Here is a 22,082-nt window from a genome sequence, read left to right as displayed (position 1 = left end):
TAAATGCCTACTTCTTGCCAGGGATTGGAAATACAAAGGACATCATGAAATTGTTCTTAGTCTCAAGGAGCTTGCATTCTATTGGACATGGCAATATGGACATATATAAAATATGAAATACATCCATGGAAATGGGGATTGGGAAGAGAACTAAAATCTTGAGGGATAAGGATGGGTTGCTTGTAGATGGTAAAACATGAGCTGATTCTTGAAGGAAAATTAGGATTTTTAAGAAGTCAAAGTGAAGAAGGAATCTATTTCAGACAAGGCTGATATCTAGTGCAAAGACATAGATAATAAATGAGGTTCTATGTTGTCAGAAACAAGGAGAAAGCAAGTTTGGCTAGACTATTGAGGGAATGAAAGCATGAAGTTTGTACTTAGGCTTGAAAGGTTGTGGGGGGACTTAAAATTCAAAGAGAAGAATTCGTGTTTGATGTGAGAGGTAATAGGAAGTCAGAGAAGTTTATTGAGTAGGAGAGGGACACAATATTTGTGCTATACCAATGAAAAAAAAACAGGTCCAATCCTGGTCCAGTTTTGATTCTCATAGCAATCTTGTGAGATATTCTAATTTAAGTAGGATGATTATCATTTTATAGAAAATTCAACTAAGGCTCAAAGAGGTTAGATGATTTTTCACAAAGTCACACAGCTAAAAAGTGGGCATGCTGGGATTGCATTCTTGTTCTTGTACTTCCATCTCCTGGATTCTCTCAATTGCACCACACTGTGTCATTCACTAGAATGTTAAATTAAAAAAAAACAAATTAATGAATGTTATATGTAAGGAACAATGTGCTGAATTATGATTCAGCATACAACATAACAACTCTTCATCTATGTGATGATAAACAATGATTCTGAAATAATCTTTCTCTTCTTTTCACAGGGTTTTACAATGCATCTGACACTTTTAAATGTTTGCTCATGGTGGTATCTGTTCCATATCATTGTGCAAATTTACTGAAGTCATGAAATGTATTTGCAGTAATAAGAGATCCAGGTGTTGTGTAAAGAATAAAGAAATCTAAAGAACATATCAACAACAAGAAAAAGCCTTGTGTTGGGAGGCATTTGGGAATGGAAGCTCAAGAAGGTAAAAGAGGGGATCAAATTCATGGAATATTTTCCTAAATTTAATGTAATCAAAATTATCTATTTTACACCTCACACTGCTCTCTAGGGCTTGTTTACTCATACATTGCTCATCTCTCCGGAAGATAATATTACTTGAATAGGTAATATTCAGCTAAAATTACCTGAAGGGTAATGTATTCCATGTTCTTCAAATTTTCTTGTAATATCTCCATGTTAAGGTCATGTATCCATTTTGATCTTATCTTGGCAAATGGTTTACTATGTTTTGGAAATGCTTATTTTATTTCTTAAGTTCTGAATAAAATTAAAAAAAGAACTGCTCTGACAAAAAATATACCTCCCATTAGCTTGTCCTATAGCAGTGAGCTTCTTCATCTTAAAGTTGGTTAATCCAAAGGGGCAGGGACACAATCCATCACTGGGATGTAGCCAAATCCTCAATGCTTTTTTTAATGATCTTCCAGAATTTGTATCTTGCTCACAAAGCCTTCCAAACCCAGGGTCACCTGTATACAAAATAAGTTGTCAGAGCAGAAAGGAGATAGAGCTTCGTATTGAAACCAGGTAGGAAAAAGCAGAGAAAGAGAATTGTTAACCAATTTAATTCATTAATTTCAATGCAAAAGTTTTCCATAAGAATTTGGCAAAGGGACCTCAAAAATTTCCTTTTTACACTTTATTATTTGTTTATTGTTTACATTCTTTTCTTTTTAAAATTTAAGTTCAAATTCTTTTTCTCCATTCCAAGTCCTCCCCTACTCATTGAGAATGCAAGCTACATCAATTACACAAGTGAAATTAAGCAAAACATATTTACATATTAGCCATATTTTTTAAAAAAAGCAAGAAAATTAATTAGGAAATTTGTATTTTAGTTTACATGCAGAGTTTATCAGTTCTCTCTTTAGTGGTGTATAGCATTTTTTCATCATGGGTCCTTTAGATTTTTGTCTTAGATCATTGTAATGATCAGAGTATCAAAATTTTCCATAGTTGATTATCATTACAACATTACTGTGTAAAATTGCCTCTTGGTTATTCTCACTTCGGTTTTCATCAGTTCCTATAGATCTTGCCCCTCCCCTCATCATTTCCTGCAGCACAATAGTAATGCATCACAATCATATATCACAATTTGCTCAACCATTCCCAAGTTGATGAGCATTCCCTCAATTTCCAATTCTTTGCAACCACAAAAAGAATGGTTTATAGCTCTTTTATCCTCCTTTTTCTTTGATCTCTTTGGGATACAGACCTAGCAGTGGCAGTGCTGAATCATAGGCCATGCACAGTTTTATAGCCATTTTGGCCTAATTCCAAATAGTTTTTCCAGAATGGTTACATCAGTTTACTAGTCCACCAGTTTATTAATATATTGACTTTTCCCTCATTTCATTCAGCATTTGTCATTCCTGATAGGAATGTGGTGGGACCTCAGAGATGTTTTAATTTGCCTCTTTCTAATCAATAGTGATTTAGAGTATTTTTTTCAGATGACTATACATAGCTTTGATTTATTCCTCTGAAAACTGCCTGCTTATATCATTTGATCCTTTATCAATTGGTGAATGCTCCTTTTTTAAAATAAATTTGACTCAGTTCTATTTGTGTTGGTGGTTTTTTAATTAGTCATGTCTGGCTCTTTGTGACCTCTTGTGGAGTTTTCTTGTCAAAGATACTGAAGTGGTTTGCCATTCCTTCTCCAACTCATTTTACAAATGAGGAAACTGAGGCAAACAGGGTTCAGTGACTTGCCCTATTCCCAGTATATATTTGAGAAATGAGGCCTTTATCAGAGTAATTGCTGTAATTGTTTTTTTTTAAACATTACTTCATTGTCTATGTTAACTTTCAGCAAAAATATACCTTTTAATCCAGATTATTCCTTTTAATCAGGTACATTTTTACTTTTGCTTTGTCTGAGATTATGATTACTACCTCTTTTTTTTTTAACTTCAGCTGACATATATGGATTCGGCTAAAGCCCTTTTGTTTAAACTCTGCATGTGTCTTTCTGTTTTAGATGTCTCTTGCAAACAATATATTGTTGGATTCTGGTTTCTTATCCATTCTGTTATTTGCTTCCATTTTATCAGTGAACCCATCCCATTCATATTCACAATTATAATTACTGTATAATTTCCTCTATCCCATTATTTCTGTTTGTTCTTCACTCTCTCTTTTTATCCTGTCCCTCCTCAAAAGTTTATTGTGCTTTTAACCACTGCCTCCCTTTATTCTGTCCTCTTTTTTGTCACCACCCCTCCTCCCTTACCCATTTCTTATATCTTTTTCTTCTCCTATTTCTCTATTGGAGAACTTATAGTTCTTTACTTAACTGAGAGTGTGTGTGTGTGTGTGATTTTTTCTTCCCACTTTGAACCAATTCTGATTAAAGTGAGGTACCAGCATTATCCTGCCCCCCATTTTCCTCTCAATTATAAAAGCTTTTCCTTACATACTTCTTAAAGTCAGTAAAATTTTCCCATTCTATCTCTTCCTCTTCTCTGAGTACATACCTCTTTCTCACCTGTTAATTTTTGGGGGGAGATCATCCCAACACTATTGATTGACATCTATATACTCCATGTAAACTTTTAACTGACCTAATAATGATAAACTTCTTAGTCATTACTTGTACCATCTTCCTATGTGCAAACAGTTTAACTTTATTGAAACACTTAGGATTATTTATTTATTTATTTTTCACCTTTTTATGTTTCTCTTGAGTATTGTGTTTTATATTAAATTTTCTACTCAACTCTGACGTTCTGATCAGGAATGCTTGAAAGTTCTCCAATTCATTAGATATCTAGTTCTCCCCTGAAGGATTATACTCAGTTTTGCTTGGTATGTTATTCTTGATTGTGATCCTGGCTCTTTTGCCTTCCAGAATATTATATTCCAAGGTCTCTGCTCCTTTAATGTAGAAGCCACTAAATCTGGTGTTATACTTCTATAGGTCCACAATATTTGACTTTTTCTTTCTGGATGCTTGAAGTATTTTCTCTTTGACTTAACAGCTCTGGAATTTGGCTATAATATTCCTGTGAGTTTTCATTTCATTTTGGGATCGCTTTCCAAAGGTTATTGATGGATTATTTCACCTTCTTGAAATATGACATCTAGGTGCTTTCTTTGATCATGTCTTTCCAGTAGTCTAAAAATTCTTAAATTATCTCTTCTTGATCTATTTTCCAAGAAAGTTCCATTTTTGATGAGATAGTCCACATTTTTGTCTATTTTTTTCATCCTTTTGAGTTTGTTTTATTGTTTCTTGATGTGTCATAGAGTCATTAGTTTCCACTTGCACAATGTTAATTTTTAATGTACTTTTTTAGTGAGATTTTGTTCCTATTTTTCCATTTGGCCTATTCTATTTTTTAAAAATTTTTATTAATTAATATATTTTTAGTTTTCAACATTCACTTCCACAAGATTTTGAGTTCCACATTTTCTCCCCACCCCCCACCCCCCACCCCAAAATGGCTTGAATTCTGATTACCCTTTCCCTAGTCTGCTCATCCTTCTATCACCCCCCTTCTTTTATCCCATTCCCTTCTATTGTCCTATAGGGCAAGATAGATTTCTATATCTCACTACATATATATATATATATATATACATATATATATATTTCCCAGTTGAATGTAAAGACAATTTTAACATTCATTTTTAAAACTTTGAGTTCCAAATTCTTTCCCTTCTTCCCTCCTCACCTATCCTCATTGAGAAGTCAAGCAATTCAATATAGCTTATACATGTGTAGTTATGCAAAACACTTCCATAATAGTCATGTTGTAAAAGACTAACCATGCATCTCTCCATCCTATCCTATTCTCATTTATTCTCTTCTCTCCTTTGACCCTGTACCTCCTCAAAAGTGTTTGCTTCTGACTACAACCTCCCCCAATCTGCCCACCTTGATAATTCCTTGAAAGATGATGTCTAGGATCTTTTTTTGATCATGACTTTCAGGTAGTCCAATAAATTTTAAATGATGTCTCCTGGATCTATTTTCCAGGTCAGTTATTTTTCCAATGAGATAGTTAATATTGTCTTCTATTTTTTCATTCTTATGGTTCTGTTTTGAAATTTCTTAATTTCTCGTAGAGCCATTAGCTTCCATTCTAATTTTTTTTACTTTTCTTAAGGCTTTTTTAATTAAGGTTTTTTATTTGTAGTTTACAACACTCAGTTCCACATGTTTTTGAGTTCCAAATTTTCTTCTCATCGCTTCCTTCCCTGCACCCTCCTAAGACAGCATGGAATCCAATATATGATCTACATATACCTTCGCATTAAACTTATTTACACAATAGTCAAATTGGAAGGAAGAATTATGACCAATGGAATGAATCATGAGAAAAAAGAAGCAAAGCAACAAAAAAGAGTAAAAAAAGAGAGAGCAAATAGTTTGTCTCAATCTGAATTCAGACTCCATAGTTCTTTCTCTGGACGTAGATAGCTCTTTCCAACATGAGTCCTTTGGAGTTGTCTTTGAATCTTGTATTGCCAAGAAGAGTGTAGTCTATCAAAGTTTGTCATTACAGAAGCAATATATCTGTGGTTGTGTACAATGTTCTCCTGGTTTGGCTCTGCTCACTCAGCATCATATCATGTAGGTCTTTCCAGGTTATTATGAAGTCTATATCTTCCCCATTTCTGATAGCACAATAGTATTCCATTACATTCATATACCACATCCCCTTGAGTTCCAAGTCTTTGCTACCACAAAAAGAGCTGCTATAACTATTTTTGTACATAGGGGTCCCTTTCCCACTTATGTGACCTCTTTGGGATATAGCCCTAGAAGTGGTATTGCTGGGTCAAAAGGTATTAGCCCTTTGAGCATAGTTTCAAATTGCTCTCTGGAATGGGTGAATCAGTTCACAACTCCACCAACAATATAACTGTTCCAATTTTCCCACATCCTCTTTAACATTTGTCATTTTTCTGTTTTATCATGTTAGCCAATCTGACAAGAGAGATGTGGTACCTAAGAGTTGTTTTGATTTGAATTTCTCTAATCCATAGGGATTTAGAGCATTTTTCATATGCCTATAGATATCTTTAATTTCTTCCTCTGAAAACTGTCTGTTCATATACTTTGACCATTTATCAATTGGGGAATGACTTGTATTCTTATACATTTGACTCAGTTCCCTGTATATTTTAGAGATGAGGCCTTTATCAGAGACACTACTTGTAAAGATTTTCTCCCAATTTTCTGCTTCCCTCCTAATCTTTGTTTCATTGGCTTTGTTTATACAAAAACTTTTCAATTTAACATAATTAAAACTATCCATTTTGCCTTTTGTAATGCTCTCTATCTCTTGTTGGGTCATGAATTCTTTCCTTTCCCATAACTCTGATAGGTAAATGAATCCTTGCTCTCCCAAATTGCTTATAGTATCAGCCTTTATTCCTAAATCATGAACCCATTTTGACTTTATTTTGGTATACAGTTTAAGATATTGGTCTTTGCCCAGTTTCTGTCCTACTATTTTCCAATTTTCCCAGCAGTTTTTTTTTTTTGTCAATAGTGAGTTCTTATCCCAGAAACTGGAGTCTTTGGGTTTATCAAAGAGTAGATTGCTATAGTGGTTGTCTATTGCATCTTGCATATCTAACCTATTCCACTGATCCACCACTCTGCTTCTTAGCCAGTACCGAGTAGTTTTGATGACTACTAGTTTATAGTAGTTTAATATCTTGTATGGCTAGGCCACATTCCCTAGCATTTCTTTTCATTAATTCCCTTGATATTCTAGACCTTTTGTTCATCCAGACGAATTTTGTTATTATTTTATCCAGCTCTGTAAAATAAGCTTTGGTAGTTTGATTGGTATGGCACTAAATAAGTAAATTAATTTAGGCAAAATTGTCATTTTTATGATATTAGCTTGGTCTAACCATGAGCAACTGATGTTTTTGAGGAATTGTTTTTTCAGTGAGCTTTTGGACCTCTTTTTCCATTTGGCCAAATCTGTTTTTTAAAGAATTATTCTCTTCATTGGCTTTTGGGACCCCTTTTGCCATTTGGATTAGTCTATTTTTTAAGGTGTTATTTTCTTCAGTATTTTTTGGGATCTCCTTTAGGTAGCTGTTGACTCATTTTTCATGATTTTCTTCCATCACTCTCATTTCTCTTCCCAATTTTTCCTCCACTTCTCATATTTGATTTTGAAAATCTTTTTTGAGCTCTTCCATGGCCTATGTTCAATTTGTATTTTTCTTAGAGGTTTTTGATGTAAAAGCTTGACTTTGTTGGCTTCTTCTGGTTGTATATTTTGGTTTTCTTTGTAACCAAAGTAAGATTCTGTAGAGTGAGTATTTTTTTACACTTTTTGCTCATTTTCCCAGCCAATTACTTTTTAACTCTTTGTTAAAGTAGGACTCTACTTCCAGTGTATAGGGTGTACTGTCCCAAGCTTCAGGGGTTTTGTGCAGCTGTTTTCAGAGATACTTCTAGGGCCCTGTAAATTTTCAGTTCTTCCCAGGTGGTATGATCAAAAGAGAGGTGTTTACTCCTTTCTTGGACTGTGCTCTGGTCTGTTAGTGACCACCAGAACTGTTTTCTGCCTTGAGGGAGATTCCCTCTCCACTGAAGCCACAAGCTCCACCATACCAGCTCTCCCTGTCAGCCCAGGACCTTCACTTAGGACTGTGACCCAGATTCAAGCAGGGCAAAGCAAGAGAATTCTGCCTCAGTGCTATGAAAGAGATCTCTGGAATCCCTCTCTGATTAAACCACTTGATTCAGCATCAGTGGGCTAAGAGCTCCAGAAGCAGCTTCTGCTGCTGCCCCAGGATCAGGTGGGGTTAGACAACACTCATCTCCCACTCAGGTCAGACAGACCTTTGCTAAGGACCAAGTTATCTTTGGCATTTGTGGGTTGAGAAGTATGAATACCACCACAGATGCCAGAGATTCAGTCCCCTGAGCACTGCTCTAGGTTTGCTCAGGCTTATCTGTACCAGCATGGCCAAAGCTGAACTGAGTTCTTCTCTCAGCCCTGTTGCAGCGGGCATTTCCTGTCAATGTTCCAGGTTGTCTTGGGCTGGAAATTTGTTTCACTCTTTCATTTTATGGGTCCTGCTTCTCTAGAATTTGTTTAGAGTCATTTTTACAGATATTTGGAGGGGTTTGAGGGATAGCTTGGGCAAGTCCCTGCTTTTGGCTCTACCTTGGCTCCATCCCCTCACCAATTCTGTTTTTTTTTCTTCCTTTAAATTTTTTAAAAATTTTAATTAGTTTATTTATTTTAGTTTACAACATTCAGTTCCACAAGCTTTTGAGTTCCAAATTTTCTCCCTCTCCTTTTCTTCTGCCCTACTCCCTTCCCCAAGACAGCATATAATCCAATATAGGCTCTACATATACATTCACATTAAAATATTTTCATATCAGTCATGTTGCAAGGAAAAATTATAACCGATGGAATGAACCACGACAATGAAGAAACAAACAAAGAAGAGAGAGCAAACAGTTTGCTTCAATCTGCATTCAGATTCCATAAATCTTTCTCTGCATGTGGATAGCATGAGAAGAGCCAGGTTGATCAAAGTTAGTCATTGCACAATGTGAATGTAACTGTGTACAATGTTCTCCTGCTTCTGCTCCCCTCACTCAGCATCAGTTCATATATTTCTTTCCAGGTTCTTCTGAAGTCCTCTTGCTCATGATTTCTTCAAGCACAATGGTATTCCATTGCATTTGTACACCACAATTTGTTCAGCCATTCCCCAGTTGATGGGCATCCCTTTGATTTCTAATTCTTTGGCACCACAAAAAGAGCTGATATAAATATTTTTGTACATGTGGGTCCTTTTCCATTTCTTTGATCTGTTTGGGGTACAACCCTAGAAGTGGTAGTGCTGGTTCAAAGGGTATGCACATTTTTTTTAATTTTAAATTTATTTATTTAACATATTTAGTTTTCAGCATTGATTTTCACAAGAGTTTGAATTACAAATTTTCTTCCCATTTCTACCCTCCCCCCACTCCAAGATGGCATATATTTTGGTTGCCCTGTTCTCCAGTCAGCTCTCCCTTCTGTCACCCCACTCCCCTCCCATCCCCTTTTCCCTTCCTTTCTTGTAGAGCAAGATAAATTTCTACACTCCATTGCCTGTGTATCTTATTTTCTAGTTGCATGCAAAAATGTTTTTTTTTTTGTTTTTGTTTTTGAACATCTGTTTTTAAAACTTTGAGTTCCAAATTCTCTCCCCTCTTCCCTTCCCACCCACCCTCCCTAAGAAGTCAAGCAATTCAACATAGGCCACATGTGTATCATTATGTATAACCCTTCCACAATACTCGTGTTGTGAAAGACTAACTATATTTTGCTCCTTCCCAACCCATCCCCCTTTATTGAATTTTCTCCCTTGATCCTGTCCCCTTTCCAAAGCATTTGTTTTTGATTACCTCCACCCCCATATGCCCTCCCCTCCATCATCCCCCCTTTTTTATCTTCTTCCCTCTTCTTTCCTGTGGGGTAAGATACCCAATTGATTATGTATGATATTCACTCCTCAGGCCAAATTTGATGAGAGCAAGATTCACTAATTCCCCCCTCACCTGCCCTCTCCCCTCCTCCCCCAGAACTGCTTCCTCTTGCCACCTTTATGTGAGATGATCCACCCCATTCTATCTCTCCTTATCTCCCTCTCTCAATATATTCCTTTCTCATCCCTTAATTTGATTTTATTTCTTTTAGATATCTTCCCTTCATCTTCAATTCACCCTGTGTCCGCCCGCTCTCTCTCTCTCTCTCTCGCTTTTTATATATACATATATATGTATATATACGTATGTATATATACATATATATGTGTATATATATATATATACACATACATACATACATACATATATACATACAGGGTATGCACATTTTTATAGCCCTTTGGGCATAGTTCCAAATTGATGGCCAGAATGACTGGATCAGTTCATGACTCCACCAACAATGCATTAGTGTTTCAGTTTTCCCACATCTTCTCCAGCATTTATAATTTTCCTGTTTTGTCATGCATGTTACTGACAGGTGTGATGTGGTACCTAACAGTTGTTTTGATTTGCATTTCTCTAATCAGTAGTGATTTAGAGCATTTTTTTTCATATGACTATAGATATCTTTAATTTCTTCCTCTGAAAACTGCCTGTTCACATTCTTTGACCATTTATCGACTGGGGAATGACTTATAGTCTTATAAATTTGACTCATTTCTCTATATATTTTAGAAATGAGGCCTTTATCAGAGGTACTGGTTGTAAATATTCTTTCTCAGTTTTCTGCTTCCCTCCTAATCTTGGTTGCATTGGCTTTGTTCCTACAGAACCTTTTCGATTTAATGTTATCAAAATTATCCATTTTGAATTTTGTAATGTTCTTTATCTCTTGTTTGGTTATAAATTCTTCCATTCTCCATAAATCTGACAGGTAAACTATTCCTTGCACTCCCAAATTGCTTATAGTATCAGCCTTTATATCAAAATCATGAACGCACTTTGACTTTATTTTGGTATACAGTGAAAGATATTGGTCTATGCCCAGTTTCTGCCATGCTATTTTCCAATTTTCCCAGCAGTTTTTTTGTCAATAGTGAGTTCTTACCGCAGAAGCTGGAGTCTTTGAGTTTATCAAATACTAGATTACTTTAGTCATTGACTATTGAGTCTTTTGTTCCTAACCTATTCACTGATCCACCACTCTACTTCTTAGGCAGTACCAAGTAGTTTTAATGATTGCTGCTTTATAATACAGTTTAAGATCTGGCATGGCTAGGCAACTTTCCCTAACATTTCTTTTCATAAGTATTCTGGACTTTTTTTTCCAGATGAATTTTGTTATTATTTTTTCTAGTTCTATAAAATAATTTTTTGAAAGTTTGATTGGTATGGCACTAAATAAGTAAATTAATTTAGGTAAAATTCTCATTTTTATTATATTAGCTCAGTCTAATCTTGAGCAATTATTTTTCCAATTATTTAGAACTGACTTTATTTGTGTGAAAAGTGTTTTGTAATTGCGTTCATATAGTTCCTGGGTTTGTTTTTGGCAAGTAGACTCCCAAATATTTTATGTCTACTTTAAATGGAATTTCTCTTTCTATCTCTTGCTGTCGAGCTTTGTTAGTAATATATAGGAATGCTGAGGATTTATGTGTGTTTATTTTATATCCAGCAACTTTGCTAAAGTTATTTATTATTTTACTTGATTCTCTAGGATTCTCTAAGTAAATCATCATATCATCTGCAAAGAGTGATAACTTAGTTTCTTCTTTGCTTGTTCTAATTACTTCAATTTCTTTTTTCTTCTCTTATTGCTAAAGCTAACATTTCTAGTACCAAAATGAATAACAAGAGTGAGGGTGGACATCCTTGTTTCACCCCCGATCTTGTTGGAAATGCTTCTTATCTCTAGATGCTACTTATAATTTTAAGTAATACTCCATTTATTCCTAGGCTCTGCAGTGTTTTTAATAAGAATGAGTGTTGTGTTTTGTCAAAAGCTTTTTCTGCATCTGTTGAAATAATCATATGGTTTCTGCTAGTTTTGTTGTTGATATGATCAATTATGCTGATAGTTTTCCTAATATTGAACCAGCCTCGCATTCCTGGAATAAATCCTACCTCATCATAGTATATTATCAATTCTGTTTTTAAGAAGTCTGTTTCTTCAGTGAAATTTTTGTGTCTCTTATCCCATTGGGCCACTTCAGTTTTCAAGGTGTTATTTTCTTAATATTTTTGTATTTCTTTTATCAAGTTGCTAACATTTTTTCATAATTATCTTGAATCACTCTCATTTCTTTTTCTACTTTTTCTCTACCTCTCATCTTTTTCTTGAAGTCTTCCAGAAATTTTTATTTGCCTTAACTCCAATTGGCATTTTTCTTTGAGGTCTTACTTGTAGCTTTTTTTTCACATGATTGTCATCTTCTAATTTTATGCCTTGGTCTTTCCTGCTACTATATCATCTTTTTATGGTTAAATCTTTTTTATTTTTTTGCTCATTCCCACAAACTATTTCTTGACTTTATGTTACTCTGAACTTTATGTTAAATTTTGTCTTGATTCAAGGAGTGGGGACTCTGTATCAAGCTTCAGACTTTTTCGTGTTGATGTTTCCAGAATATTTCTGGGCACCTGCAAGTTTTTAGTGCTTCCAAGATTTTGTAATCTTGGGAGAATCACAGTAATTTTTCTCTTTGTCTATACTCTGATCTTTACCCAGGAAGGGCTGCTGGTTCCCTGTAGCTAGAAGAGCTAGTGTTCTCTTGGAACTATGGCCAGGCCCCTGCTCCCTTGTGAACAACCTCCAGCATTCATCTCTATCCTGGATCTGTGACCCAGAACTGAATTTGGGCAATAGAGTCATTAGGCAGTGCCAGGTGTACCCGATGTAAGCAAAGTATGTCCTGTAACCTCTTCCTGACCAGTTGTCCTACCCCCTTATCATATATGGGCTGTGTAGCAGCCACTGTTACTGCCACTGTGAGTGTGGGCTTCAGACAGGCTTATACCCTAATGTCACAGACTTTAGCTACTGATCTCCTAAATTATCTTAGGCCATCTTAGATGTAACTCTGTAGAACTTTCTGAACAATCCCCTGCAAACAACTTTAAAATAATGCCTCAAATCAAATTTGAAGCAGTGGAGCCAACAAAATGTGACTGTGATACATTTTCTCCAGCCTAAGATAAGTTTATATCTACAAACAAAAGCTGGAATCATGTGTAATAGTAAAACAGAGATTTTCCTCTAAGTATAGCAATAAAATGAGGATGTTTTTTCTCTCTTCATTAACACGTGACATGTCACTAGGAGTGCTTGCTACAGCAATAAATTAAGAAAGATGATTAAGATATATAAACCCTAGCAAAAACATACAAAGTTATCTATTTTTGCAGGTTACATGGTTGTTACCTTGGAAAATTTAAGATACTAATGAAGGAAGAAATTAAGTTTATAAATGACTACAGTGAAATGTCAGGGTATAAAATAAATCGACCTAAAATCTAAACATTTTTATGTAAGACTAATAAAAACCTATAATAAATGAGATAAATTCATTCAAATTAACTACATAATGCATAAAATATCTGGGTATTAACTTATGAAGGCACACTCAAGACTTATGCATAAACATACCTGCTGCCTTTTCAATATGAAGTGAATTACAGAATGAATTCTGTAATAATTGGTGGGAGAGGCATGATTTAGGTTTAGGTGATACTAACATAGTGAAAAATCAGATTATTATCTAGGCAAATTTAAAGTCTGAGTGTTTTACCAATCGAAGAGCCATGAATCCCTAGGTATTCTTCTGTATCACCTCACATCTATACTATGGAAACTACCTACTGGTGGGTTACTCCCCCACTCCAGTGAATCCTCCGCTCAGTTCTCAAAGTGATCTTCCTAAAACAGAGGTCTAAAACAGTGTGACCATGTCATTCCCAGACTCAGTAAACTCCTATGTCTCCCTAGTACCTCCAGAATTTTATATCAAATATAAAATCCTCTATTTGCCTTTTAAATATTTTTGCAACCTGGTCCTTTCCTGTCTTTCCAGGTTTCTTATACTTTCCTTCTCTTCACGTACTTTATTATATTAGTCTCACACAACATTCCAACTCCTGATTCTGACTTTTCACTTGCTGTTCCTTATGTCTGGAATACTTTTTCTCCTCACCTCCAACTCCCAGCTTCCTTGGCTTTATTCAAGCCAGAACTCAAATCCTACCTTCTGTAAACCACCTTTTCCAGTCCCTGCCCTCTATCCCCTCACCTCTAAACATTTTGTTCAGGCTTTTCCTCTGAGATAATTTCAAACTTACCTTCTATGAATATGCTTGTCTTCCTCAGTAGAATGTCAGCTCCTTGAGGACACTTTTCCCTGGCTTTTTAAACTATCCCAGCCAGAGTACTAGGCACATCATAAGTGCTTAATAAATGACTTTTGGCTTGACTAAAATGTACACAAAGAGAATAATAATAATAATAATAATAATAATGACAATAATGGAAAGTAACTATAGAAAGGAAGGAAGAAAAAGAGAAGAAAGTCGCTATGGTTTAGTATCTGAATGAATTTTGAGTGTGAAAAAGATTGTTTCTTCAAAAGGTGTTATTAGTATGAGAGTATAAAAAGGTGCTAAGGGTACTGTCGTGAGATAGGCTATGGCTTGTATTAGTCTGTCAGAGAATTCTCACTAATAAATATCTCTAGACAACCATGTTGACCAGTCTTACGAATAAATCATACAAAAAGAAAGAATTGGTGTTGATTCCTATTGCCTTTAGGATGGACGTACACAGCCTCATTGAGAGAGGAAGTTGGCAATGGAATGGAAATCCCTCTAATCAAAGCTAGGGGCACAGCAAAAAGCAACCTTCTCAGAGTTGCTAGTATCATCACAGAGTGTACAATGTCAATTTGTTCAAGGGAGATTGTCTTAGTAAACTCAATCAACAAATATTGATTAAGAGTTTTCTCTGTGCAAGGCCCTATGCTAGGTATGGGAGTTATAAAGAGAAAACATAGTCCATATGGGAGAGAAAATATACAAATAATGACAATTTATATACTGAGAAAAACTAATTTTAATGCTATTTCATTTTATTGTTAATATTGATTTGCAATATTCCCTTCTCTGTCCAAAAGCCACCATCTCTTGTACCTAGCTTAATGAGAGCTCTTTCATTCTATCTAAAGAATGTGACCACATTCCCACCCCTTCCAAGGCCTGGGCTGCACCTTTCTGTTTAACCATGAGCACAGAAGCCAGCCTGAGCTGATGCAAACTACCAAGGTATTAACTCTTATGCCTGTGCTTTCTAATCAAAGTTGGAGGTGACCTGGTCTACAAATGAAAAACTAAGCCAGGGAGATCCTGATGGAGGTGGTATTCCTTGCTCTAATTGCTAAAGGATACTGAGTCTTATGATCAGACTACTTTCCTCAGCTCACTCTCTCCCTTTTCACCACTGGTGAAATATAGGGAGGAGTTAAGAACTGTTATCTCACCTCCTCATTAAATGTCAACCAGTCGAGGTTGCCTTTTGCTTGTCAGGGGAGGTCCCAATGATGATATACTAGGTAGACAGACCTGGATTTAAAGGGGCCTGTGAATCTCTCTAGGGGTCTTTGATCTTTCAGAGAAGTCAATGACTTCAATTCATTGGTGATTGCCCCCCTTACTAATAAATTGATAAATCATACCTTAAAATTTGTCCCTTGGAATTCCATTTGTGACAATACAAGATAGATACAGTGTGAATATGAGGTCATCTCAGAGAGCAAGGCAGTAGCAGAAGAGGCAGGATAAAGGTAGGGTTTGAGTCAAATCTTGAATGAAGCCTCCAGGAGGTGTAGGTGAGAATTCCAAGAATGAAGGAAAGTCAGAGAAAAAGCAGAGATAAAGTATCATGAGTTACGAATGGGAAAAAAGGCTTTTGGGATTGGAGGGTAGTATTCTAGAAACAAGAATAGGGAGTGGGAAACATCTAGGCACCATAGAGGTTTGAAAGACATACTTAAATTGCTTTGCAATATTACCCTGGGCTCTGTTCTGAAAGTTCTGAAGTTTCATTCTAAGGCAAGCTGGATGAGGAAGACATGGTACAGTGTAGACGTTGTCTTTGTTTCAGAAAAAAAAATAACCAGAAACAAAAACTTGGGTTTGAATCCTGCCTCAGACATTAAATATAAAAGGCAATTTACTTTTTAAAATTTCTTTTTTTTAATTTTAGATTTAAATACTAAAACTTAAATATACAATAAGAAAAAGAACATAAATACTGTAACTTAAATAGAAAATATATGCATACATACATACGTACATACATAGACATACATATACTTGGCCTGATAAATTCTACTCCTGATCTTTGCTTTATCTTTGTGCGTATCTCTTATTTCATATCCCTCCTGACTCTTATACTTTACTTCTACCCACTACCTTGTCCTCCTATTACTTAACCCACTACACCTCCCCTGGATCTTGCCCTTATCTTCCCATTCCCATTACTTTAAACACCCTTCCATACTCCCCGTAACTTATTCCTTCACCCTCCCCTCTAAAGATCTCTGCTTTATCCTCTCCTCCTCCCTATCCCCTTAGTGTTTTATTTCTTTTTTAAATTTAGAAGACTTTCATACTCTTCTAGATATATATGTTCCCACTTGAACCCATTCTTGATAAAAGTAGGTTTACAGTACTACTAGCCCTCCTCCCCTATCTAATTCCAATATGTTGATTCTTCCTCTCATGCCTCATTTGTAAAATTACTCTTTTTAGCGATTCCTAAATAGTTTTGTTTTTAAAGTCATATCATGTTCAGGCCTACCCCAATCTTTCTTGTGAACTACCCAATCAATAATAACAATCTTTGACATACATTTACATAAACAAAAGGTAAATAGTTTGTCCTCATTGAGTCTCTTGTAATAAATAAGTCTTTGGTATGTACCTTATATTTCTCTTCTCAAATCTATTAAGTTGAGGGTTTTTTAAAACAAAATCGTGAAAGTCTGACAAATTAATTAAATGCCCATTTTTTTTTCATTCAGGATTGTGGTCAACTTTGCTGGATATGATGTTTTTGGCTGGAACTCCAATTCTTTTGCTCTTCTATATATAGTCTTTTAAGACCAGCAGACTTTTAGTGTCACTGCTGCTAGGTCTTGTGTGATTCTAATTATGGCTTGCCATATTTGAATTGTTTTTTCTTGTTGCTTGTAATCTTTTCTCCTTGAACTGGGGTTTTCAAAATTGACTATTATATTCCGGTGGATTTTCCTCATAGGATCTCTTTTATGCAGTGACTAGTGGATTTTTTTTCCATTTCTACTTTCCTTTCTTTTTCTAATGCTTCAGGACAAGTTTCTTTAATTATTTCTTCTATTATTGTATCAAGATTATCTTTTTGACCATAGCTTTTAAGTAGTTCAATTATTCTTATGTTTTCTCTTCTTGGTATGTTCTCTAGATCAGTTGCTTTTCTTATGAGATGTTTCACATTCTCTTCCATTTTTTCCATTCTTTATATTTTGTTTTGTTAGTTTTTGATCTTATAACTTTGCTGGCTTCCCCTTGCCCAATTCTGATTTTAAGGAGTCATTTTCTTTCTTAATATTCTGGATTAGTAAAACCAATTTCTAATTGGTTTTCTTCCTTTTCATAATCTTGGGTTTTTTTATTGTTCTTATTTGTAAAGATTTTTCTCGATCTTTCTTGTTTATTTTTAAAATCTCTTTAAAATTCTTTTATGAATTCTTTTTGGGCAGGTTTTCATGTGATGTTACTCTCTGGAGTAGAAGAGGGTTTCTTTGCTTCAGTGTATTCCTCTGAAGACAAACCCTAGTCTTCTCTGTTCCTGTAGTAGCTCTATATGTTTGCATTCTTTCTTCTTTGCCTGTTCTTTTCTATTTGCAGCAGCTTAGTTTTTGCAATCATCTCTAATCCTGGCATATGGGGGATGGTGCCTCTGGCCTCATATCCTCTTTCAGTTCTCCCCTCTGGCCTGGAATTGAAACCAAGACCTCCAGCCTCTTGTAAGCACCCATAGACAGCAGGGTCTCCAACCCCCTGCTTCTGCACTGATGGAGTCTTGTTCCTACTTGCCCCTGGCTGTGTCTCTGCAGGACAGCTGGATCTGGTGTTGCTTGTCAGAAGAGGTTCCCTTGATCTTCCCTGACTTAGATGCCCAACTACCCTCATTGTACTAGGGGGGAAAAGTTCCAGTGGCTACAATGCAGGTAGCCTCCCAACCCAACTAATCCCAGGGATTGCCATTTATTCTTTAAGTTGGACTAATGTGGACATATTTACTCTCCACAGGGACCAAACTTTGTCCTGGGATTTTCTTCAGGTCTCCAGTTGTCTCAGGAGGACCACTGTTCTGTCCCTAACCTTATTTATTTTTACAATTCTATGTTCATCCTGAGGTGTTATTCTATCTTGTTTGTAGGGGAAATGGAGAGTTTGGAATTTTCCAACCTACTTCACCATCTTCCCAGAATCCTCACCCACTCTGTCCAAGAGATAATTTTATAGAGACCTTTGAGTTTTGGAAAGCATTTTATGCAAATAATGTCTCTTTTGATCCTTACAACAACCCCTGAATTAGGTACTCTTTATTTTTTCCATTTTATAGTTGAGGAAACTAAGGCAGAAAGAGTCTAAGTGCCTAAGTACCTAAGTCCAGGTTTAAAGCAAAACTGAGTTTCTGAGGCCAGATTTAAACTTAAGTCTTCTTGACTGTGGGCCCATTGAGTTATATATCAGATCACCTAACTGAAGAAACTATAATTGTTTGTCACTGGACAACGCATTTGTCTTCTTTCAGATTCAGTTTCCAGATCTGTAAAATGGGGCTTCATAATAGAACATACTAAACAGGATTTTTGAGAAGATCAAATGGTGTAACATGTGAAGTGCTTTGGAATCCTCAAAGAGCTACTTAAATGTTCTTCTGGCTAAGATCATTTTGCTGAGCAGAGAGATATGGCAACCAATTTAGAAAAGAATCTCATCTTGAAATTTAAGAAGATTGGGGACAAGAGCACAGACTCCAGAGGCTAGAGCATTCTTAGGATCCTAGGGATAACCTGGTGTGTGTATGTGTGGTATGGATATTTTCCTATTACTCACCATCCTAGTTCCTAATCCCCCATTGATGTGCTTCCCATTTATACAAGGTCCTCACTGATACCATTAAGTCTTGATTATGGAATATTTATTTGATAAGAAGGCAAAGGCCTTTCTTTCAATTCAGCTTTGACTCAATAGAAAGCAGAAGCAAGGCTAATAAAAACATCAAGTACTAGCCTATTCATAATAATGGACCATGCTCCCAATACACACAGGATCTGTGGAGGTAAGGGAGGTGGGCATACACAAAGGGGTGAGGAACATAAGCAGAGAAACCCAGGTCTCTGGGGCAATTCATGACTGGACTGCAAGCCCACAGGTCAGGAGTCTCTTGTAGAGAACATTCTGTCCCACAGGAACACCTAGCTCCTCAGAGAATTTTGCAAGAGAGGTTTTAGTATCCCATTAACTCTTTCAACCATTCCTGATGCCAGGGTTTGATCGGCACAATGGATGTTCTGAGCAATTGGCCAGGATAAAAGTAGTTTAGCTAATGAAGCTCCTGGTGAAATGGGTACCTCTATCATGATGTATCTCTTTGGGAACTCCCCATAATGGAATGATTTTTTTAATAAGATGATTTTTATTACCCCAGAGGCTGTGGCAGTATGACAGGGGAACACTTCCATCTACCAGAAAAACATACAGACCATAATCAAGGCATATTTGTATCAAAAAGAAGGTGGCAACTGAATAAAGTTTGTCTGCAAGATTTCAAAGGGTGCATCTGGTAGAGGAAGCTGCCCATGAGCAAGTTTCAGAGGCTTGGATGCATTGTGCTTGGGGTGGGTGTGACACATCTCATAGGTGGTGACAGGAGCCCTGTGAAAATTTCTCCACCAATATTTCCTAGCTAGCTCCACTAGCTTTTTGGGTCCCCAAATGGCTAAATGAATGAAGATAATCTGTCCTAGGGAGGGATAAGTTCTTAGGGAGCACTATAAGTCCATTTGGGCTGACCCAGAGTTCTATGTCTTATCAAATTTACCTTCCTCCTTTTGAAGCTTTTCTTGCTTTTTGATGAGCATTCTTTTCTGGGCAGTGGCTATCTCTTCTTTTTTTAGGGTAGCAGGCTTAGGCGGGCCTTTAGGGTAAGATAGGTATACTAATAAGGCCATGCTTATAGAGATTTGTACCTCAGGAATCTGAAGAGTTAAAGCTGTGGTTTTAGCTGCTTAGTTAGTCAAGTCATTTCCATGAGCATGAATGCTGTTTTCTCACTGTGCCCTGGAATTTTAATTACTGCTATGGTTTGGGGAAGCAGTAAACAGTCAAATAGATGGGAAACCTGTTTCTGATTTTTTTAATGGACTGTCCTGAGGAGTTGAGAAAGCCCTGATGTTTCCATAGCATCCCAAAGTCATGTGCTGCCCAAATACCTACCTGCTATCAGTGTATATATTAATCCTTTTCCCTTTTCCTAATTTACAAGGCCTAGCTACTGCCTCAAGCTCAGCTTGCTGTGCTCAATGGGAATCAAGTAGTGATGAAATTTCAACCACTTCTGTAGTGGTGGTGATACCATAACCGACAACTAAGTCTCCTTCCTTATTTCTGAGTCAATAACAATCAGTATACCAGTCAAAGTCCATTCCTTCTAAGGGACTTTCCTCTAGGTCTTCCTGGGGGAAAGCAAGACATCCAGATAAATTATGCAATTATGGTCTAAAGTCTCATCCTTACTTTCCAACTCAGGTAGATAGATGGCAGGATTAAGTGTGTTTACATGTTTGGTGGTCAGATTGAACTTGGATAACAGAGTTAGTTCAGGGTTGGCTAACCTGCTAGAGGACAAATGCTGAGTATGGCATGAACCAAGGAGTGCTTCAATGGCATGGGGAACACATATCATTAAGGGAGAGAGAAGATAAATGTTCTTGGTAGCAAAGACAAAGACAGCTGTGGCCACTACTGCCCAAAGACAGTCTGAGAGGCCATGTAGCAACATGGCCAAAGTTTTACTATAGTATCCCACAGAACAAAAGTTTTCACCATGGTTTTGTATTAGTACACCAACTGCATTCCCTCCTTTCTCAGAGACTAAGAAATCAAATGGGAGAGAATAGTTGGGGAGGACTAAAGTTGGTGATTGTTGGAGGACAGGCTTCAAAGAATTAAAGGAGTTTTGAGCTTCTGGGGAAAGAACCAAAGACTTAGGTACAGAATCCTTTAGGAGATCCCAAAGGGAGCAGGCAATACCTGAAAAGTCAGGGATCAAGAAATTGCAATAGCTCGCCAAACCAAGGAAGGCATGGAGCTGAAACTGAATGATAGCTTTAAGACAGGAAGAGCCTAGGCAAAGGCCAGGGGCAGAAAGGTGATGTCCTAAGAACTTGGCAGAGTGGAGGGTGAACTGGAGTTTGTCCATAGACACGTCACGGCCTCTTGCTGTTAAACCATTAAGGAGGTCTAAAGAGTCCTAAACAGAAATGTCTTCAGAGAGGGAACAAAGGAGGTCATCAACATAATGGAGGAGGACAGAGTCTTTAAAATCTAATGAGGACAAGTTGTGCAGAATGGTGACTCAGTGAATCCCTGAGGAAGGACAGTCCCAGTGCATTGGCATCTCAACCAGGTAAAAGCAAAAATGAATTGGCTTTTGGGGGCAATCGGTATTGAAAAGAAGGTACCTTGGAGGTCAGCCACTGTGAAAGAAGTGGCCCAGGGTGTTACTAGGTTAAGCAAAGTGTGGAGGTTTGGCACAATAGGTGCTTTGGGTATTACAATATCATTAACTACTCAGAAATCATGCACAAGTTGCCAGCCCTATCCACAAAGTTTAGGGACTGGAAAGATGGGCATGTTCATTGGGGAAGTACAGGGAATAATGAGATCCTTAAATAGACAGGCATTGATAAGAGGTAGAACTCCCTCAATAGCCTCAGTGCTGAGTGGGTATGGGTCCAACTGCACAACAATAGATGGAGCACTGATAACTGACCCAATATCAGTAGCATCTGAAGCCCACAAGCTAGAGGGAACTTGGTTGAGAGCTGGATGGTGAGAAAGGGCTAAGGGAAAGAGACCTGAAGGAATGGGGACACTTTCAGAGGTGGAGGGTGTCAGGGATAAAAGACACAAAGAAGTGATCCCTCCTGGGTCAATGAAATAGTGGCCTGTAATTTATGGAACAGACTACATCTTAGTAAATGATGAGGGGCCTCAGGGACCAGGACAAAAGGATGAAAGGCTCTGATCCCTCCAAGAAAAAGGAAAAGTGATTCTGAGATATAAGCTCCAATGGTCTTATTAGCAAACCCTACTACTGAGATACCTCTCCACTATAGGGGAAGGGAATGGGGAAGGAAGAGGG

General features: G+C 36.9%; 1 pseudogene; it reads right to left on the bottom strand.

The window, feature by feature from the left end:
- Positions 1-19,887, bottom strand: part of LOC118842459 — a 43,063-nt pseudogene extending 23,176 nt beyond the window's left edge.
- Positions 19,888-22,082: the final 2,195 nt, after the last annotated feature.

Source organism: Trichosurus vulpecula, chromosome 3, assembly GCF_011100635.1.
Source record: "Trichosurus vulpecula isolate mTriVul1 chromosome 3, mTriVul1.pri, whole genome shotgun sequence".
Lineage (NCBI taxonomy): Eukaryota > Metazoa > Chordata > Mammalia > Diprotodontia > Phalangeridae > Trichosurus > Trichosurus vulpecula.
Note: the sequence above shows the minus strand (reverse complement) of the source record. Positions and strands in the feature narration are given on the sequence as shown.